The sequence below is a fragment of the Labrus mixtus genome, chromosome 21 (genome assembly GCF_963584025.1).
Source record: "Labrus mixtus chromosome 21, fLabMix1.1, whole genome shotgun sequence".
Lineage (NCBI taxonomy): Eukaryota > Metazoa > Chordata > Actinopteri > Labriformes > Labridae > Labrus > Labrus mixtus.
In genome coordinates this window covers 22,414,200-22,435,911 of record NC_083632.1, presented here as the reverse complement: position 1 = coordinate 22,435,911, position 21,712 = coordinate 22,414,200, and the positions used below count along the sequence as shown (strand labels likewise).

The 21,712-nt window shown below is 41.5% G+C and overlaps 1 protein-coding gene across 4 annotated transcripts in view; it reads left to right on the top strand.

The window, feature by feature from the left end:
- The first annotated feature begins 6,267 nt into the window (after window positions 1–6,267).
- Window positions 6,268–21,712, top strand: part of raraa (retinoic acid receptor, alpha a) — a 152,211-nt gene continuing 136,766 nt past the window's right edge. For all 4 annotated transcript variants that reach the window (XM_061028778.1, XM_061028776.1, XM_061028774.1 and 1 more), the window contains exon 1: window positions 6,268–6,540. The gene's annotated coding sequence lies outside the window, so the exon portion shown is untranslated. The remainder of the gene's footprint in view (window positions 6,541–21,712) is intronic.

Below are 21,712 nucleotides of genomic sequence, written 5' to 3'. Positions count from 1 at the left end.
ACATCTGGGAATCATTTGAAACATTCCACAAGGCTTACCACATGTTTTCAGATGGACTAAATCCTGCGAAAGGCTCGGCTGTCAGAGGTTTGAAAAATCATCTCTTTTTTTTTTTTTGCCAGGAGGGGAAAAAATGAGCAAAGAGCAAGAGAAAATTAAACTGTATAATGGCTTTTCTCTCTTGCAGGTGAGATTAGGTAGAGATGTGGGTGGGCGGGTTCTCCCTGTGAGTGTGTGCGATGTGAAAGTGTATTTCTGCAGCTCTTGCATGTTGGTGGCATGTTATTCGAATGTGCTCTGGAGTGAAAGCTGTTTCTTAACAGCCTTCTGCAGTTCAAAGGAGGCTTTAGGGCCCGGCTAACTGTTTCCATGCGGCTGATAAGATCTCTCCTGCTCTCTCTTTCCTCTCCTCGCTCACTTTTTCATCTTCATTCTTCACAACCTTGTACCATGAAGTGACCACTCGTAAAGCTATGGAGCTTTTCAAGCACACCTGCCTGGCACACTCAGCTACTACCTGGGTATTTTTGAGCATTTCATATCTTCATCTTATCATGATATAACCAGAAGAGTTATTGTATTGAGCCCAGTTGTCCAGCTTTCAGCCATGCTATTAAATGCTGGCTGCTTGATGGTTTCACCAGTACACACCATTACAGATGACAAGCTAATAAAGGGGAGACGCAGAGTGATTAATGGTTGAGCTGCTGGGAGTTCCAAAAAAATATAGGGTTTTAGAAAGGCTGGATGGATTAGAAGTCAAGGGACTCTGTGCATGGTGATTGACCACCAAGCCTCTGCACCTTCACGGTTCTCTCTCTCTTAAACCAGGGCTCAAATCTCCAACTTGAATGTAAACCCTAGAAACTGCTAGACTGCTGGCCTTCTGATGTCTGGACCCTGGGTTCTCATGTTGCCCCTGTGCATTAGGCGCCCCACTGCAATTGTCCACTGACATTTGGGGAGTTGGAAATGTTTCGCCTGGGTGTGGGTGACATCTTAAAGAGGAGGGACACCCCTTTTACTCTGCCACTCTCCTGTTCTCTGTGAACCAGACCATACATATGGTATGTGGCCTCACGCTGGGGGTGAAAACATTGATCAGGCTGGCTTATGTTACCACACTTTAGAAATAGCGCTGCACTACAAACAGGACAGTAAACCTGACGTTTAAAGGCGGAAACTGAGCACCTGCTAAAGGGCTCACAGGCACCTTGTACAATGAAACATGAGAGAGACACGTAACCACAGTCCTAACACAGTGAACATCTACAGGAACTATATTATGTTACGGTTTTCATAGAAGGGATCCATAGGATTATAGGATAGGATTGGCCATTGTGCCTCTTTAAGCACCTTACATTTGGGGTTTAGGTTATTAAGAAATGTAGTGTTTGTCAGGCCTTTTTTGGTGACCTCTTCTCTTAAAGGACCAAAAAGTATTGTCAATTGGTTTTATTTTCTAACTCGACAAAACTTAGATTTCTGTACTATAGACTGTATAAACATGGGCGTAGTCTCAGTGATGGGCGTCACTTGTTTGCATATGAACTGCTGACTCCTGCTAACTAATGGCAAGGAGCTTCAATGCGCCCATTCAGTCAAATCAATCATGGTCCTATTTATGCCTAATTATGCAAAACATTTAGCCTCTATAGTATCAAAACAGATAGATGTATTATATAACCAGAAAACATTTTTTGTACCACGCTGTAAAGAGGTTTACTCCTGTCTTCTTAACTTGGGGCTTACTGTGGATTCCTCAGTTTTTGGACCAAGCCTCAAGTGGACACTTGAAGAACTGCAGTTTTTTGCACTTCTGCATTTTACAACAACAGACGATGCTCCCTGGTCTCTACCAGACTGTAAAGCTTCCATAAGCAGCAAGCTAGTGAATCCTACTATAATGAATGACAGGGTAAAAAAACTAGTGGAGCTCTGGCTAGCAGCATCAATGGAGAATCCAGGAAGTTGTTACCACCTGTAAAACAAAAGTATACGTTTTTTCTCTAGATGAAACAAGCACAATAAAGGGTGCATATATTTATCAAATAGTAAGCCTTTGCACCATTTGTTACAATTGCAGAAAATCAGACTTTAACTTAATGCTTAACATATATCTAAAGTCAAGCTAAAAACTGGAAGCAAAGGCTGTGAGTTATAAGCTAAGCTAAAAGGCTGTTAGTTGTAGGTTCATATTTGCTCTAGAGAAATGTGAGCAGTAACCATCTTTTTTTCTATCTTTGCCCTTTTGATAAAGGTTGCATATGTCTAGCAACTAGATTTTTTGGCCTCACTCATTCTAATATTTACGGTTATATTGGTTATAGCTATAATCTGACTTTACAACAAAAAGATAAAATTAAGGGATGGTCTAGAAAGAGTCAAATTTTGTGCATGTTCATTTCCATGCGTCCTTAGCACTAGGGGACTCCTCCTTACAGCTTGAGAGTCACTGTATAGATCTAGGTTAGTGGTAAGTCGAGACTTACAAGAGCACTGAAAGACATTCTGTATGTATATTGCACTTAATCCTTTATGTCAATGTCAGGCTTGTCTATGTCACTTCCTGTCACTTCTTTACAGTCTAGCAAGAAATTAGAAATCTTGGTTCCTTGTAGCGTGTCAGATTTGATCTCAGTTTAGTAGCCACACACAACTAATGCATGTTACTTACAAGTCACTGTGTCAAGTCTGACATACTAGGGAGGCTATGTAAAGCATTACATTGAATGGGCATCACATGACTTTTCACTAATTCATGACATACAGTCATGGTTGTACAGTACAAGCTGAAAATCTGTCTGTATTCACATATAAGTGGAGAACAGAGCCGGAATGCCATTAAGATTCAACTCCAGTAACTCCCAGTGTAAACCTGGCTACACAAGGAGGATGCAGCTGGGCTAAGGACACCCCAGAGGCCTCACTATCCAACTGAGAGACATGTAGAGGAAACACAACGCAACACAATACAAATCCTCACTCTGCAGTGGAGTAAATGTAACTTGTGGACTTCTGCTTTGTGTTGGTTTGAGAGGAAAGACGCTGAGACACTAGCATCTCTTTATGGTCGGCCACTGTTTTTACTCACAAAAAGTATTGTGAGTCCTATTGTGGACCTCCATGTTAATTTTTCTAGGGTCATATATAAAGGCAATGGGCAAAGCATCAACCATTGACTAAAATCATATGTACATTAAGGTCTAAATGTACTGCAAATTAAAACTTTACACATCACACACACACATCCAAAAAAGTGATTTTTATGTGTTAACACATGACCCTGTCACATGAAAAAGAGGGCGACTATCCAGTCTACATACAAACACGCTGACTATCAGGTTCCAGTTAAATAAGGCAGTTACGTGTCTTGACCATTTCTGTTATGACAGCAGCTTCTTCCACCACCAGTACATGACTCTTTCAGTCCATGCTTACTCTCATGCCTGTGTGTCCCATGTCACAACCAACAGATGCCCCCAGCACTGCATTCCTCACTCATGTGGGGATGTGTGACAACTCACACTGCTTAGTGCCACTCATAGCTTTTGTCTAAGAAAGCCTCGAAGGCAGCAGGGGAAACAAGGAGGATGCACTCCCCTCTGTAACAGTGTCAATGCTCCAAGGAGAAAGAAAAGATGAAAAGCAACTGAGAAGGTAACATGTACCCGAAGTGTGTCACTAGCTGTCTTGTGGCCTTCTGTGCAATCGTATGGCTCACATCTAACACCTGTCACCAAACTTTGCTTTCTGGGGCGGAAAGATATTGAGTGTTGCAGAGACGGAAGAGAACCTGAGCCTTTCTCCTGCACACAGCTCCTTTGCACGCAAATATGCTCCAAGACACACACTTTGTAACAACCACAGTACACACACACACACACACACACACACACACACACACACACACACACACACACACACACACACACACACACACACACATGCTTCATCAGATGCCAACAAATCAACTACTAACCCTAACCCTGCTGGCAAATGTTAAAGTTAAATGTAAAATCTGAAATAAGCAAAATGATTCAAGAATAAAGTCAACTCAATATAGAGGTCCATTTTCACATTAAAATGTCATCTAATGTCTAATTCCTAATTATGTTGCCGCTTGCATATTATTGTGGACCTACTTTTCTATTTTGTTTAACTTGAGCGTACACTACAATCTAATTTATATATCAGCAGTTTTACTGTCAGCTCATATGCACATCTTTATGACCTGCATCACAAAAAGAAGAATTAAATAAAGGCATAAATTAAAGTAGAATATAATATGTATCAAAAATAAATTCAGACTTTGGAAAAATCACCTCGACTTTAGACATTTAAAAACAGCTGTGTTCCAAGTGTGCAGTCGGAGAGACAAAACGCAGTGTCAGCAAGTACACAGTTAGGCTGCTTTTTGACAAATGTATAATTTTGCTTTGAATATAAAAAGAGCTGCAGCTCTGAATGCGAGCTGGTGCAGGAATCCTCTGAGTGGCAGACTGTAACAGAGGGAGCTGACGGCCCAAATGCAGTGTGACAAAAACAGGGTACATTACAAACCATGGGGGTAGATATTTTAGAGCCTTTAATGGTGTTCTCAGCAGGAGGGGGAAGGCATAGTCACGCAATGCTGGGAGGGCCAGACTGTTTAAAGTTTTATAAAAACGATACATATTTGAATATAATCTGAGAATTCTCCAGTTTTTTGGGTGTGGCATTGTCATGATGTGGAAAGGACTTTTTTTAAAAGCTTCACAAAAATAGGGGGAAAATACAGTAAAGAGAACATATGTGGGATCTTCTCAAAAAGTCACTGCATCATTAATGAAAGATGCATGTTTTGGGATGAAGGTGTTATTATTATGAAGAATGAAGTTATAAATAAATATTTATTGCAATAGTTGCAAAACGAAGGCTGGTAGTTGTTTGGTGTTCTTAAATTCAGTGTATTCCCCACCCGTTCTCAGAACTCCTTTACATCCTGTACATTTGTGTTTTTTGTGTTTTTAATGTTAATTTTATCGTTGTGTTGTTACTTTGTTGTTTTTAATCTCTGCTCTGAAAGGTGACCTTGAGAGTTTTGAAAGGCGCCTTTAAATAAAATGTATTATTATTATTATTATTATTATAACTTTCTTTGTTTTTCATGCTAAATTAAAAACAATCAATGTTTTATGGAATCTTCCACATTTTAATGTCTGGTTGAAATTATTAATATGCACTTCATTGTGTTTTCTTTTGGCTTGGAACACTCTGTTACTATGTGGTATTTGGCCGCATTGCTTTTAAAATATCAAAAGTTACATAACCACAAATTCACCGGAGGCACTATTGACTTCAACCTCACATTAAAGGTTAAGTTCTTTTGCAACTAAAAACAACCAAAAAACTGTCTTTGCTGCCAGAAAATAAAATGTTCTTTTTTTGTGTAACCTAGTGTCTGCTGAAATAGATAAGTACTAAAAAGTAGTGTATCATCTAATAAAAAAACTAAAAAACAATTTTGAGTAGGCTATTTGAACCCTAGTTGAGGAGCCTTTTTCATTTTACGACACTTGTTCTTCAAATGATCTGCATTTGAGAGGCAAATAAACTACTTTATATTAGATGTAGGCTATGAAATGAAAAGTTACTTTTCAAATTAAGATAAAAAACATGATCAATTTATATTATTGGATATCATATAGATTAAACAAAAAATATACATAACAGAGTTATAATTAGTTTAATCTCCATAAGATGTTACATTTTAAGGACTGAATGTATGATATTACCCCAGTTATGTTATTCATATTTCATTGTAAAAATAATATTAGAACACTCTAATGGGAAAATCATTTTAGTAGACTACTCTGACTTTTAATAAGTTTATTTTCCTGACAATCTTAAGCACTTTAACCAAATGAAATCTAGACTTGTAACAAAGTATTTCAAACAATATTGCTGCTCTTTTATCTGTGGTTTTAGTGCAGCAAAAAAAGGCAAAGCAAGGCAAGGCAGGATTATTTATATAGGCTACCACAATGCAGCAACAAGGCAATTCAAAGTGAGAAAAGAGAAAAAGGAAGATTACACACTTTAAAATTCAAAAACAATGGCTGCAGGACGTGTTTGGATGTAAGTTCCCATCATTTCAGCGGAGCTCCAAGCACATCTGGAATAAGCAGCAGGACAGTCACTTTTTAAGGACTGGCCCCAGAAAAAGAAAGGGGCGTGGTCAAAGCTGGTGTTGGGTTTCACAGCCAGAGAACGTGACTGCCATGGTTGCCTGTGTGAACGCGGTGCCAAACTTGCCTGCCCTCTGAACGCAGTCTTACCGACAGGTTTGCCCAGGGAGGGACGGAGAGGGGAGCTAATGTCATTCGGCACTCCGTGAGAGCCACGGTTAGGAGATTTGAGAGTCGGTAGAAAACTTTCAAAAGAGTAACCCCACGACCGCAGCGGAGACATTTACAGCTGCGCGGCTGAACTTCCACCGCCAGCAGCAGAAGCAGCGGCAGCCAGAGGGGACCGGGAGGAGGAGTCAACAGGTCCCAGGTACTACCATCCACTTGTCATTGACAGCTTGTCAACATTTGACAGCATGCGTTCAGCTCTCTGCACCTGACTAACGTATTAAACTGTTTCACCTGGAGGGATTTTAATGCGTCACGCGTGGTAACGGTTAGATTACGCACGACCATGACAGGTTTTAAACTGCCGGCTGCCGTCGTTCATTGACAGAAATAACTGGACTGAGTAACTAGAGGCGGAAACTCCTGTCAAGTTTGTAATTCACCACAAAAAAACGCCCGCATTGTGGAATGTTTACAGTATTTATGTTTGTCCTAACGAGGTTATATTCGACGTCTTTCAGGGCAGCTAGCATAAAAAGCTAACGCTCCGGTGCTCCGTGCAGACGCTGACTCAATTCGCAAAACAAAACCTTCTGACCTTGTGGCTTTCCACTTCCAAAAAAGTGTCGATATGAGGAGTTAAAAACGTGAAATGCCGTGTGACTGACCGCATGTACCCTCTCTGACAAGAGCTTGTTTGTTGTGCAGCGTCAAGGCAACGGAATGCGAAGAATTATGTATTTTTTTGGACAAATGTTGTGGTTGTCATCGCTTCGTTTCGGGGCTACTTTAAGGTGAACTTTGCTATTGCCTTTAACAGCGATCATATCAGGAGCCCATTTCCTCTCCTCTGTGTGCTGTAAATGGATGAACAGGCATAGCACACATGGGGGGGGGGCTGCATTCTTTTGATGTGTGCTGGAAACTTGATGGCCCCAAACACACATGTATGCATTCCTCTGACGCAAAACTGCAGCCTTAAAACAGCACTGCAGACTGACAGATCTCTCTCCTCATTTGTTAACACCCCTGCCCTGATTAACCCCTGTCAGCTGGAGGTGTCTTGATTCCAGGAGTGTGTTAAATTTTGAGTTACATACCCTGCAGCATACTTGACTCAAAGTGTTATCTTGTAAAATGTTGTCAAATAAAACGACAGATTAGCGAAAGTGCTTATTACCCTCTATTTAAAGCAGTAACAAGTGCTTTCTAGCTTTATTTGAGTAATCTATGCACCATATGGCTCCTGGCACAGCTGGATTTGTTGAATGATATTTTATGATATTACAGATTTATGACGGCTTTGAGTTTGGCTGCAAACATGGCAGTGCAGACTCTTTTTTTTTTTTTTTTTGAGGAGTGGCTCTGGGAGAAGAAGATGCCCTTTAACATGACAACTAGTGACATTCAGAGCAAGATGCATTAGAAGCTGAGTCACTCAGTGGAAATTTTGGTGTGGCGCATATCTGAGGGTTTTCCCATCATGTCAGTCAGAGTCGGGGGAGCTCAGAGAAAGTCACTCCACGTGATGATGTCAAACTTAATGATTGATGTCTTTCATAGTATTTGCTCTGAAAGGCCAATATTATTATATCTAAGAGTTATTAACAACATTCCAGACTCATTTTAGAAATTAAATGGACAGTGTCTTTTTACACATGTTTATTTATGCAGCCATAAAGTTTGCATTAGGCAAATCCGGACATGAAGTTTTGTTAAAGTGGTCCAGTTGTGCACTTTAATAAGAAAAAAAAATCTGTCTCCTTTTATGTAGCACAAAGCGAGAGTTCACTGACTTCTGTCGACCCTCTGTTACAAGCTTCAACAGGAAGTTGGTTATCTTCTTGTGTGAACCGTGCCAGCTAAAGAACTCACACGCAATGGTTTCACATGGTACTAAATTTGTCATCGTCGTTGAAGCTGTGACACACTCACTTTGCCCCCTCACACCCGCCTCACCATGTCCCTCTCCTTCCTCTGCGGATTGAAAAGTCAAGTGTGAGTGACACTGGAAAGGACATGTTCTCTCTTTGTTCTTTGACAACACAGTTTTAGTAGTGAGTCAGTAACTCCTTCTGCCCATTTTATTTGTCACACTTAATGCCAGTTTTGATTGATTATCACCTGTGGAAGAAATGACTTGTTGGTTTCATTGTTCAAATAAGTGACATTTTTGTGAAGGTTAATCAGCACATAAAGGCGCTTGATGGTTCTGCTTTGCTGTTTTACCAAATGTCTTATTTCATGAATAGTTAGTAGAACAAACGGCATCGATACACTGTGTGATCTGTACAGCTTAGCAGGTAGCTCAGCTGTAGTGTAAAATCATGGAAATTGTCACAAGATTTGGTCCTCAGCCAGTATCACATAAAACAGGATTACTTAAAGCTGCAGCAGGGGTGCAGATGGCCTAGCGGTTAGGTCACGCACCATGTACAAAGACTGTAGACCTCCAAGTGGGCAACATGGGTTCAAGTCTGACCTGTGGCTCCTTTCCCGCATGTCATTCCCCTCTCTCCCTGGTTTCCTACTCTATTCACTGTCCTATCGAAGAAAGGCAAAGGCCCTAAGAGGTCTTTTTGAAATCCAGGTTGTAACAGTACAGTTAAAAAATCCAAGGGGTTTAATAGTTAATTAATGCCATGTACTCTTTATACAGGGGGTTGCACATAGCTTACTGTGCAGAAAGTCTCAGTGTGTCAGGTTTTTTGAATCGGTTTGGTCTGTAGTTGTCTGCACAGACGCACCACAGCAGCCTGCTCCCCTGTTGTTGACAAGCTGCGCTGACTCACGAGGCTGTGAAGCACAAACTCATCAGACACTGACAGATGAGACACGCTCCCTACAATGGCAGGGCACCCTGGAGATGTCCCCCTGCACTTGCCTAACGGTAAACACCTCTACCCAGTCCCACCCACACCCTTGTTAGAGTTTAACTGCTAATAGTGGGATGTAGAATAAGAGTTTCCCTTTGTTTTTAAGAATTGCTGTTGATGCCTACATTGTTTTGTTTATTGAAAATAGCTTGGTCTTCCTTCTTTATAGAAAAAAACATTTAATTCTACAAATAAGGTCTAGTGGAGCTAAGCAGAGTAGCTTTACACTAATAAAACCCGCATTGGACTAAATGACACAGGCCCCAACTTAGTCGGAATAAGTATAAATAAATTGGGATATTACAGTGGTTTGGCTGTGGTGCCCAATGACGTAGACATTGCCTCAGGGACTGGGGCGAGTGTGGGAAAAGCAAGGGAGAAGAAGGGTGGGAGCCGATAGCAGGAGTGTGTAGGGGTTTTTTGGATGGGGAGTTGTGGAGCCGCTGTGATGTTGGGATGTGGGAGCTACACTCACATCGGCCGCCGGCAGTTAGACAGGCCTGCTTTTGCATTCTGATTTCCCTTTCCACAGGACTGCCCAAGCCTCCCCTCCTCTTTAACACCTCCTTCCCTTTATTCCTCTTTTTATGGCTTTGATGGTATTAAATAATCTTTACGTGTCAGAGTGCGCAGCTCCCAGTGTACATGTCGGGAGAGCGAGAGAGCAATTAGGTCAGAGTGGTAGAATAACTTGGTTTCATCCCAGCCTTAAAGCGGCAGGGTACCTTACTTCAACCCGCTCTTTATATTCACCTCAAACCCTCTGAGTGAGATTTTTCAAAGAGGTCCAAGGCCAGCAGGGTTATCAAAGCACTCAGAGAGAGAACTTTGTATCTCTCTGTTGTATAGTCTCCTGATACAATGTCCCAGAACGGATCATCGGTTGTGATATTTTAAGTTCCTCGCTATGTTAATTTGCCTGAAGAATCAGGCCACGTTTGTCTCCTTTTTTCCTAATGAGGCTGAGCGAAAGACCCATATAAGCTTTTATCCCGGTTATTGATTTAGAGGCTGTTTCAAGCTAAGGGTTGTTTAGGTAGACCTTGAAATCATTGACATATTTTCTACAGCAGATCTGTTATTTCCCTTCGACTGTTGTCCCATGTTTAAGATAGCTTTTCTTGCATTTGGCATGCAAATGTTCTGGCCTGTGTCACACTGTTTCACTGCCCCACGTCACACAATTTCATACTATTTTCCACACTGATTTTGCACCTTGGCTTTTCACGAAAGAGTCTCTGCCCAGTCGGACAGTCCCCCAGCGTGACGGCTGACATTTCCACTGAAAGAGTCTTATTGTTGGGTCTTAATCCCCCTCCGCCCTCCTCTCCATAAAACAATGGTATCAATTGCTTCGACTGAGTACATCAACAGCTCCAAGTGAGAGACAGAATGGCCGGGCCTGTTAGAGAGGCTGCCAGCCTTCCTGCCAGGCAGCCTGGCCGACGTCGTCTTTCCCAGTGTTCTCTGTGCTGCTGCCCGGAGAATCCTTGTGAAGCATCTGCGCTAATATTATCAGTGTAGTATGAGAACCTTGATCATAGCTGAACTGCCACCTCGTAAATGCAAAAAATAACGGCTTGTGTATATATTTATTTTCCCTGGGAGACAGTGGAGCAGACCTGTGCTTTGATACCCCCCTCCCCATCTACCACCTTCTTAATGAATAGTCTTCATTCTATTTTTTTCATTTTCCCCCGGACACTGCCATTACCTCTGACAGATGATATGTTCTTTCGCTTAAAAAAGTGATCCTGAGCACAATGTCACTGGAAATTGGATTCGTACTCCCACCCCTTTCACCGCTTGTCTTTTATCCATCTTTTTTTCTCTCCGTTCTTCTTCTTCCCGTTGCTCCCTCTCTCTCTCTCTCTCTCTCTCTGTGTCTGCACTGAGGGACATGCTGTTAATGTTCCTTTTAGAGCTTCACTGTACAACTGAGCTGCCAAATTAACCCTCTGCTGCCATGAGTCAGACAGCTAGCCAGATAACTGGTGTCACTTACACACGTCTGACCAGCCAATCTGTCCTTAAGCGCTCCCTGATAAAACCAGGAGTGCTGTGTGCCAAGTGTGCGTCACGCAATTATCACACTGTAGTGATTTTTTTGGTGGGTTGTCCAGGAAATCAAAACAACCCATTTAGATATTTATTTTGTTGATATTGTTGTTATTATAGTTTTGGTGTTTTATTGGGTCATTTGAAAATTTGGCCACAGAGAATAGCCAATAGAAAAACAGATTACTCTGGTGACGCTGGTTTTATTACTGATTATTGTGATGACTATTTTTCCGTAGGTTTATTATTTATTTATTTTGTAGAATATTTTTTAGTTCCAATTAACAGTCCTAAGCCAAGGACATTTAATTCACAATGATAAAAAATCATAGAAAAGCTGAAAATATTCATATATAAGAAGCTGCAACCAACTTTTGTTCTTGCACACAACTTAAAAAAAATAAGCAATCATCAATCAAATCTACTACTACTAAGACAAGCTCCTGTGTCATTCCTTTTACATGACAGTCTCATGTGCAGCAGCCATGTCGACTTTTCTAGAACTGGTTTCAGTGGAACAAATCTGATCTTTTGTGCCTCCTGAGTGGGCGTCTGTGGCAGATGACAATGTATTACCCAGCTGCTGAAGTCGCAGCTGCTTATGCGTTAGCTAGAGTTTCTAGGCCGCATTTATCAGTGAAGAGAACACCATGGTGGAGAGATAATGGTGCTGAACAAAGATGATACAACGCAGGCTTCTTGCTCAAACAGCTAGCTGCTCATAGCATCATTATCATACTGCTCTGCTGCCATAGACTGTAGCCGCCCAGACTATGTATCTAGTGAGCTGCTGCTACTTACTCTGTCTCCATGGGCTGTCATCACTGTGCAGACCAGCCATCGCACCAAATCACTGTCATGCTGAAATGTTGCAGTGCAGAGCCTGTTAGATGGAAGAAGCCGAGTGTGCACAGCTGAAAGAGAGAATGTCAAGCCCAAATACCTAAAATCACTGTAACAAAAGACAATATTCGTTTTTTTTTAAAACTTTTGTATGGGTTTATTGCAATATTTAATGTCTCTAAAGAATAACTTCATTTTGGTTGTGTGGGTATTTTACACAGTAAAAAAAACTGCTTCTGCTGTGCATGTACAGTATCTGTTTGGAAAGACTCTCATAAATGCACCAAGCAATTTACGCCTCAGTCTGCAGACGTTTGTTAGACAGAAAGCACAGCACACGCATGTAAATGATACTCAATTCAGTCGGGGAGATGCTATCAATGAAGACAGATCCTTTGATTGTGTTTTTTCACTTTAGTCCATGTCAACATAATATCCATTTTCTTGGCTTTTTTTGTCGCAGTAATAATTCTGTAATATGGCACACCAGGCAACATATGGCTGCCATTTATGATCAACAGCCTTTGTAAAGAGGTGACTGGAATATGCAAATGTGTGCATGCTAATGGAATAGTAATGTAATGAAGAACGTTGTAGATGGCCAATAATGAGCTCCGCTTATTGAGTGTTGATGGCTTCTTCTCTGCCCGCCTTTGTTGTTTCACAAGCTGCAGCTTTCTTATTTGTTCTTCACAACACACAAATCACTCAAAAGACATGTTCACACATACACACTCATACTAAGATACATTCTTATTGATTCATGGCATTGGGTGAAAAGCATATTGATAAATACCTGGAGTCCTTCCCAGTTGAAATTGTGAAACTAAATTGGGCAGAACTAAGACAGATGCGGCACAGTAAATTAAACAAACAATCTTCCCTGTTGGGTGACAGCACAATGGTGATTAGGGTTTCATGTGAGCTGCCCTACATTATTTATGGCTTTGCTGTGGGCTGCCTGCAGTTGAATAAACCCACAGTCCATTGACTGGGCACATTACAGGAGCCCGTCTGGTAGAGAGAGGCGAGGGAAGTTAAAAATGGCTTTATTTCCTCTCGAGGAGGTCCATTTTCATCTAAATGAAGGTGGAAGCCCCAAGCGTGTTGTTTCCTGGCCCTGCGCATGTGAAATGTGTTGACTGTGTTCCAGGAGGCTTCTAAGCATCGCTCTGCTCCGTGTTCCTGGGTGAACCTCTCATTTGTATACATCAAACGTCCATAGTTTTCTTAATGACTGCCTACTCAACTTGGTGCACATTGCCAATTCACTATTTTTTTTTTTTTCTGTCCAACGTTCAGGGATTTCAGCTTGGCTCCTAATGTCAATTCATATCATTTATCTAGTTCTATATTTGTACTTACAATAATAGGGTAGGTAAGACATGCTTCATTTTGCATGAATAAAATGCACCTGCATCACTTCTTTCCTTTGATATTTTCCTATGATACACACCATAGTGCACAAAACAATTTACTGCAGGTAGGCATGTGGACACAATCCACCAACAAAAAAAGTCATGATACAGAGATAATTTATTTTCAGTAAAGATGTTTTCAACACGCAGACTGGTACTAAAATAAAGGCAATAATGTTTTCAAAACCTAAAGCGGTTTTGCTTTCTGGCTGACTTTAATTGTGTCTCCTGGCCACTGTTTAGTTTGTTCACGTTGCCTTGCTGTTAACTCACTTGCTGCAAAGCTGTGTGTTAAAGGAAGAGATTCCAGCGGTGGATTAAGATAGACAAAGGAAAGAAAAGAGATTGAGCTTTATATAAGCCATTAAAAAATGCTTGATGGCCTCAATCCCCATCCTGCAGTTCAGTCTGAGTCACACCTAGTTGAAGCTTACTCCAAGTAGATGCTGTTTTTTTTATAAAAACAAAAAAAAGTGAAGAGAAAAAGTTCATAATTGTGACCTCTTATAGTGTTTGATTAATGTCTTCTGAACCTATGTTTAGTTTCCCTATAATGTTGTCACATTTTTTGATACTTTAATTCTTTTCAACTACAAGACAGTGTTATTTTAATGATTGATAGTGTTGAAAAGAACATAAAATAAAAATAAAGATTTCTTCAGTCATATTTTTAACCCAAAGCTTCCAAAGAGAATGAGAGTGAGCCAAAAACCTGCACAAATACATTTATATTGTATCACAAAGACAGTGCAGGAGACTATTTTTGTTACCATGGTATTATATCAGATATCTGTATATCGTTCGATTCGAGAATCCTATCAAGATTTAAAAATCTGGTATTACAACAATCCTAGCTTCTTGGCGTGCATTTCTTTGTAAATATGATGTAAAACAAAAGTGAGAATAAGTGTGAGAGTGAGATTAAAAAAAGCAGAATGATATGCTATTTATTTCAGAAATTAATTCACACAATCATACCACAGAAAAAACACAAACAGTGAACGCAAACAGACGCATTTTTCGCACAGACTTTACCCGGAGTTTCTCCGGCCAGACCCCTAGTATTTTATCTGCAGAGAGTCGGAGTGAGCTGATGTCTGAACGCGGCCGAATATACTCCGGAGATTTCAACTCGAGCCAATGGGAAGAGAATGACATTTATATACAGTGACTGCATAAAGTGTCTGCACGCGACCACTACGATCTCCGTGCTCTAATTAAACGTCTGCATTATGTTTTCTGTTCGTCAGTATGTTGTTCTCCTCTCTTTTGTGGATGTTGTCATTCCATTGGATTACACATAGCATTGATATAAAGGCAAATATTCTCATTATAACGTCGTGTAGCGGACTCTGTTGCTTCGGCCGCTACTTCCGCGTTGTTTATTTACATCACGTCTTACCTCAGGAAATCCCCCGATCCCCCTCCCCTCTGACAGGGAAAGTCCCCCGCTGTTAGGAGTATATATGACCGTCTAGGTCGGGAGAATCTCCGGAGCGTTCCTCCTGTAATTATCTAGATACTATCCGGAGTGCATATGTGAAAACGGCTTAAAGGTCCCATATTCTGCTTTTTCTGGTTTTATATGCTCTTTAGTGTGTTTTCCAAGTGTCCTGTGCATGTTTAGGCACATCTATGTGCAAAAATTCAAAGTCCGCAGAAACGCGGCTTCTCCTACGTCCTCCTGTTAGCTGTAGCATTAGCTGCATGTAACGCTCGGTTCTAGCCTCCCTCGATAAAAATTTGTCAGTCCGGTGTCATTGTCAGTGTGAGATCACTGATCTAAGCCCATTGGCTCGTTGTGGAAAGCCCTGCAGCTCATGTTGAAATTTCTGAGACGCGTGCTGAGCAACTGACCAATAACGACAGAGCGGATCGGCAGACCAATCAGAGCAGACTTGGCCCACGTGGGGTCTAACAGTGTGGGCTCAGCAGAGCGTAGCTGACGGACTCAGAGCGGAGAGGGAGCAAGGAGGAGCAGTACATGAAAACAGACACTTTTTTCAGACTTTAACTATTGTGAACGTACAAAAGTAGATACATAGATTAAATATACAAACCCCAAAAAGGGCATAATATGGGCTCTTTAAAACACACACTGGCCTCCTGTGCCAATGGAGGACGTTCTGAGAAAAGCAATAGGGTTTATAATCTTCTCTTGTCTCCTTTGTGATACCCCTTTCACTCTGTTGTTGCTAACACAGAGGCGACTGGAGCAGTGAAAAGGACAGACAGAGTAAAAATTGAGGAGCGACCATGTGTGCAGAGCATTTGGACATCTGCCTGTTGTTGCATCTTTGCACATGTGAAAAGACTTGTTTTCTGATTCCAACTTCTCCTGGTTTTCTAACATCAGAGGGGTGCCTTACGTATGATCATTGGGTTCAGGTCAATCAACTCAAACAAACTACAGATTAAAGTAGTGATGCTAGGATGTCTATAAACAGAAACAGAAACAGCTTTTTTCCCCAAAAACTTTCTTCACATCAAAGTTTCTTGATGATTGATACACTTGACTGTTAAAAGTGTTAAATCAATCTGCAATGTATTTCCGTACCTGACAAAGCAATACGTTAGAGAAATACAGAAAAATGTGGATGCACTGTGCACAGCACTGTCTGTCCTTACTGGTGCAGTTAATGGCAGGAAACATCATCTTGACAGTAAATGAGAAGATTCACCAGGAAGATTGACTTCTTCTTTTTATTTAATTACAAACTCAAACTCAAGCTTTCAGGCTGCTCGGGGTGTAGTGGTTAGCGCTGTTCCCTCACAGTGAGAAGGTTCCTGGTTTGAATCCCTGTCGGCCAGGAGCCTTTCTGTGAGGAGATTGCATGTTCTCCCCCTGCGCCCGTGGGTTCTCTCCGGGTACTTTGGCTTGCTCCAAAAGTCCAAAGACATGCTTGTTAGGTTAATTGGTGACTCTACATTGCAATAGGTGTGAATGTGCATTTGGCTGTTTGTCTTTGTCTATATGTCAGCCTTGTGATCTGGCGACCAATCCAGGGTGTACCCTGCCTCTCGCCCAATGACAACTGGGATCAGCTCCAGTCCCCCACGACCCGAACGGGAAAAGCGTTTCCCCTCACATGGCTGCATCAGGTTCGTGAGAAATTGAGAAATACAGAGATTGAGACTTTGTCATCTGTGCTCTTCTTCCTCTGGACACACACAACAGCAATCTCTGGTGACAGACAGACAGGCTGGAGGTAGGGAGGATGTTTTAGATAGATTCAAAGTTTTAAATCATAACAATGTTGAAATGAAGGATTTTGGACTTACTTGTTAGTAGTGGAATTACATTTTGTTTAAAATAAAATAAACCAAGCCCTTATAGACAATAACATAACAAAAATAAGTATCATTTGTGGTTTATTATTATTAATTATTTGTTTGCTTTATGTGTTTTACCCTCACCTTTCTTCACAAGTTTATATTGAGTAGGTAGCACCTTGCTGGGAGGCTGCAGGGTTGATATATATATATATATATATTTAAGCTATGCTATAAATTGTTTATGGGGATCTTTTCCAGGATAATCTAAGGCCTCTATTGCATTATACTCTTAGGCAATAAAACTCCTATTTTCTTATAGATTTCTGCTTTCAGGAGTTTCATTTGACTTTCCAGGGTTTTTCAGTGCCCACTAAATTATCTGTAAAGTTGTGGTGCAGGAACAGTACCTCTCACCATGTGGATAGAGTTTGCTCATTGTCAGAATATCTTTGAAAGTTACGAAAATTATGAAATGTAACCACATCCTCTGTGATTGCCTGAGACAACTGTGATTGTTTGGAGAATGTACTGGAGATTTCAAGACTGTGTTTGGAAACTGCTAACAGTTCTGTACAATGAAAGAGTGGGACGTAAAAATGGGTTTCCATCTCTGATTTGTGTTTTGTTTGTGAATTTCAATTCTATTAGAGTTGCTGTGGATGTTTCTGCCCATGCAAAAGTTATGAAATGGCTAAAAAGAAGGCTATGTTTGTCTATTAGTGAAATTAACTGTCATCTCCGCTTTGATGGATGCTGTTGCGTGAGTGTGGCGTAATTGTCTTCTGCACAACAGTGTGTTTTCATTCTCCGCTGGCCTCTGGCCCGGGATACCCACTCCAACTCTAGTCCACTTGTCCAGAGCAACAAAACAATACAGAGCTGCTGAGCCCCTTCAGAGTCTCACTGTCGGCAGTCCCCTGGGGGTGGAGTGTTTTTTGATAAGGCTGAGCCAAATCTGGTTCCTGCACTCAATCGCTCCTTTGTCGTTCACTCCTTGTGAATGTCAGTGCGGCTGAGCTGTGGCTCCATGGATTCCCTGCATACAGATACCTTGCATGGCATTCGTCAGTACTCAAACAGCGCTGGTTGTCTAGCCCTCAACCACAACCGCAGCCTCTTCGCCCTTCAACTATTGTTTTGCTATCAAATAAAACTTACTTTCTAGCTCTCATGAAGCATGAAATACATGCTTTTATATTGGCATTGGCAGGTATTAAAACTCCTGATCTGAACCAGGCTGTGCTCATAAAATTGTCAAAATGATGTAACGCTTCACTGCGGCTGCTGTGTGCCAGCATGGCATGTTTTTCCACTTAAGGATTCCAATATTTGTCTCTGTCATAAACACAGGGCATCTGCTTGTCAGTAGCAGTCCTTCATCTGGACTTTGACATCCAAATGTGGCTGAATTCTTAAGAGAGAAGCTGCCTGGCCTCTCATTTAGCAGCCTGTGTAGGTATGATAAATGTTACTAATCACCTATTGACCTGCAGAGGTCAAGCCTTCGCCCGGTCGCCCATTTCCCTCCTCCTTCCCGCTGTCTTCTCACTGCCCCTGCTTTAGTCTTGACCTTTGCACTTGTAATATTGCAGCCAGTTTTTTAAGCTTGCTGTTGAGATAAGTAAATAAAAGAAAGTGTAAGATTATCAATAAAATAATCTCCTGAAAGAAATGTATTTGGTTCGGATGCTAAGGACATCCAACAAACCCTGAGTATCGATGCTGCATGGGGTTTCTGTTCAGTTTCTGTTTGCAGTGGGCATAGTTGCAGAGACGCTTTTGTTATTTTTAAAATCCACCTGATAATGTTGCTGGCTGGCTCCCTGCCTGAGCTGGTTGGATTTAAAAGAGGGAAAAAAACAGTCTCTGGTGCCCAGCCCAGCAATACACACTTAATACACCCAACACAGTGGCCCAGATTTTCTACAATCCCCAGTGAAACAACCCTTCTGTTTGAAACCTTTAGAGGTGGATGGTGAATGTCATTTTCAAGGGGATAACCCTGAGAGTTGAAGAGTGCAGCACAGGTAGAAAACAATGCTACTAAAACACAACAATGGCTCTACCTTGATGCCAAGTTTTCTAGGTTTACACACACACACACACACACACACACACACACACACACAGCCAACTTAAATGTTCCTCATGAGACTGATTGAGCCATTTGGTACTGCTAAGCTGCGTGAAGAGTACCACTTTTTATATTGAATGACTACAGCTAAATCAAGCCTTGACAAATCTACTTTCTCCATGTCCGCATTTTGAGGGTTAGGGGATTAGGCTCTAATTTTAGTGCCACTTATCTCTTCAGCTGCTTTCAAGAATTTGTTCCAAATAACAAAAAAGTGTGAAAAATTTGAAGGGTGTCAGGGGGCTGGATGGGAGGGCGGTGAGAGTTGGGTATTGTCATCGAAGCAAGGCTGTGAAAAAGAGATTGTGTGGTGGCAGCGAGGGCCTGTGCAAGAGAGTTCAAATTTACATACAATCCCCAGAAAGAAACAGTATTGTGGTGGTTAGGAAGAGGGCAGATGTAAAACAGAAATGTCTGAGTATTTTTTCAATCACCATGGCTTATATAACACAGAGTCTCAAGTGCCTTTATGAGATCCTGATGAAATATTTAACACTACTGGTTTTTAAACTTCAGATTTCTTCCCTGACTCTTTGTTCATGAAGCTTTAAGTTAAAGAAACTTCGGAATTTGTGATTAAAACTGAAAGTTTTATGAATACACAGTTAGTCAAAAGCCACTGTGCTTTTATTTTGAAGGGGCCTAGTTTCTGGTTCTGCAAGTCAGCAGTAAGTTAAACTACTCTGAGCAAAATCACCTGTTCTGACCTACTCTAATGTCACAACACCCTGACAGTACAGACTTTTCCATCTCACATGCATTTGGTTACTGTGACACGTCATCGATAGTAAACAACCATCAATACCCCACTGGAGGCAGTTGCATTTAAAACAATGGAGGACGTGGCATTGGTGTGCATTCAGCACTTTTGAATAGCAGTCAGCTTATTGATTCCCCTTCAAGGTCGGCATCAATTCCTCTGGGCCCTGTCTTTTCTGTTTGTGACAGCGGAGGGCAGATGTATGTTTTTAAAAAAACTTGCCATTCAATTGAGCTGAGAGGGGGGAGTCCCATTTAAAAAAACAAAACACCCTGGTAGTCTAAAGTCACATTTTCTTCTCTTGGAGAGGAGTTGTTTTCATTGTGGGCAGTGTTTGGGTGTGATTATGTAATCCATCAGAGTATTACCATAAAGGAGGGGGGAGGGTTGTCGAAGGGTTGGAAGGTAATAGCGGTGCTACTGATGATCATCGTCTAGCAACTGCCGGAGGGCAGGAATGTTTTGTGCGCCGATGTGTCCGACAGGTGGCTAGGAGACACTAATTGATTAATGATCAGGGTGATATATGAGCCCCTGCGGCCAGCCCAAACATAAAGGCTCGGAGCACCGGTGTCGCCCTAAATCATTTCCAACCAGGCCAGTAAACCCAAAATGGTTCTCTCATTAGCATATGAAAGACCAACCAGGAGGGAGACTGTGCCTACTGAGGCCTTTGTGGACCACCTATTGTCCACATCCTGAGTGTGAATTAAGAGCTAGCATTTTATGCCAGAGAAATAATGACAACAAAGATGGTTTTATGATTGAGGGTCACTCAGCACTAATGAATAATTAACATCAACACGATTTAAGCCTCTAAATCAGTTTGAATTTCAACCCCTTTTTTCTGATGGTTTTACCACTAAAAAATAACAACTACCTCCTGCTCTGTTTTTTCTTGAAGAGTATTATTGTTACAAAAGTCTGAGTTGAATAGATGCATTTTCAGCATGTGTTAGAGTAACTACAATTTGTTAAGCAAAAGGTTGGATCATATAAATCTTCACATGGACTTTTTTGTTCTGTTCATCATGAAGCAGACATATTTTCCATTCAAGCAGTGTTAGATGCTTCTTGAATGACTGAACATTATTGGAATTTACCTGCCCCAAGATGATCATATTTTGTACTGTTCTCTAAAACACCGTCATTGCCAGTGGATTAGACTTACTCTCGTTCTCTGACTCTCACTCTCTCTCCGGTTATTTACCATTCCGCAGAGGGCCTTGCGTGACCCTCTTCATTGTTTTGTTTGGATGACACTGAAGGACAATGGCAGTCTGGAGCCTTGGCCCGGCACTCAGCGTGTGTGAATCTGCATCTTTCCATTGGGAGTGCTGTCCTCCGATGTCAAGAGAGGTTATGTGATCTATGTGTGACTGAAGGGGGGTTTCCACCGCTGAGAGTCACAGCGTCATGGAGAGAGGTTTATATTGTGTGTGTGCATGTGTGTGAGTGCGCATGTGGGTGAAGGAATTTTATAGAACCAAGAGAGTTAAAACAACACATTGTCTGTTTTAATGTGAGCTCATGACTCTCGCCGCAGGGCAGCCATTTTCAAGTAGGTTTGAACTTGGAGCCTGCTGGTCGGACCCGCAATCATTTCTTTTACACATAAGTTCTTAGTGCCAGTGGAGGGGTGCTGCTGTCAAAACAAGGACATGATTTTCCAGAGTTAATGAATGATTTCACTTGCATCTAATCAACACTCTTTCACCTTGAACACCTGAGACGCTTAAATCCCAGTCCAGTGTGCAGAGACTGGGCCAAACATCGACAATTTGGTGACCGTTCTTGATGTCTTTTCATACTCTCATTTTGCCGAGTGTGTGTGTGTGTGTGTGTGTGCGTGTGTGTGCTTGTGTGTGCGTGTGTGTGTGCGTGTGCGTGTGCGTGTGTGTGTGTGTGTGTGTGTGTGTACGTGTGTGTGTGTGTGTGTGTGTGTGTGTGTGTGTGTGTGTGTGTGTGTGTGTGTGAGAAAGGTGAGTGTCTACAGTTAGCTGTGTTCA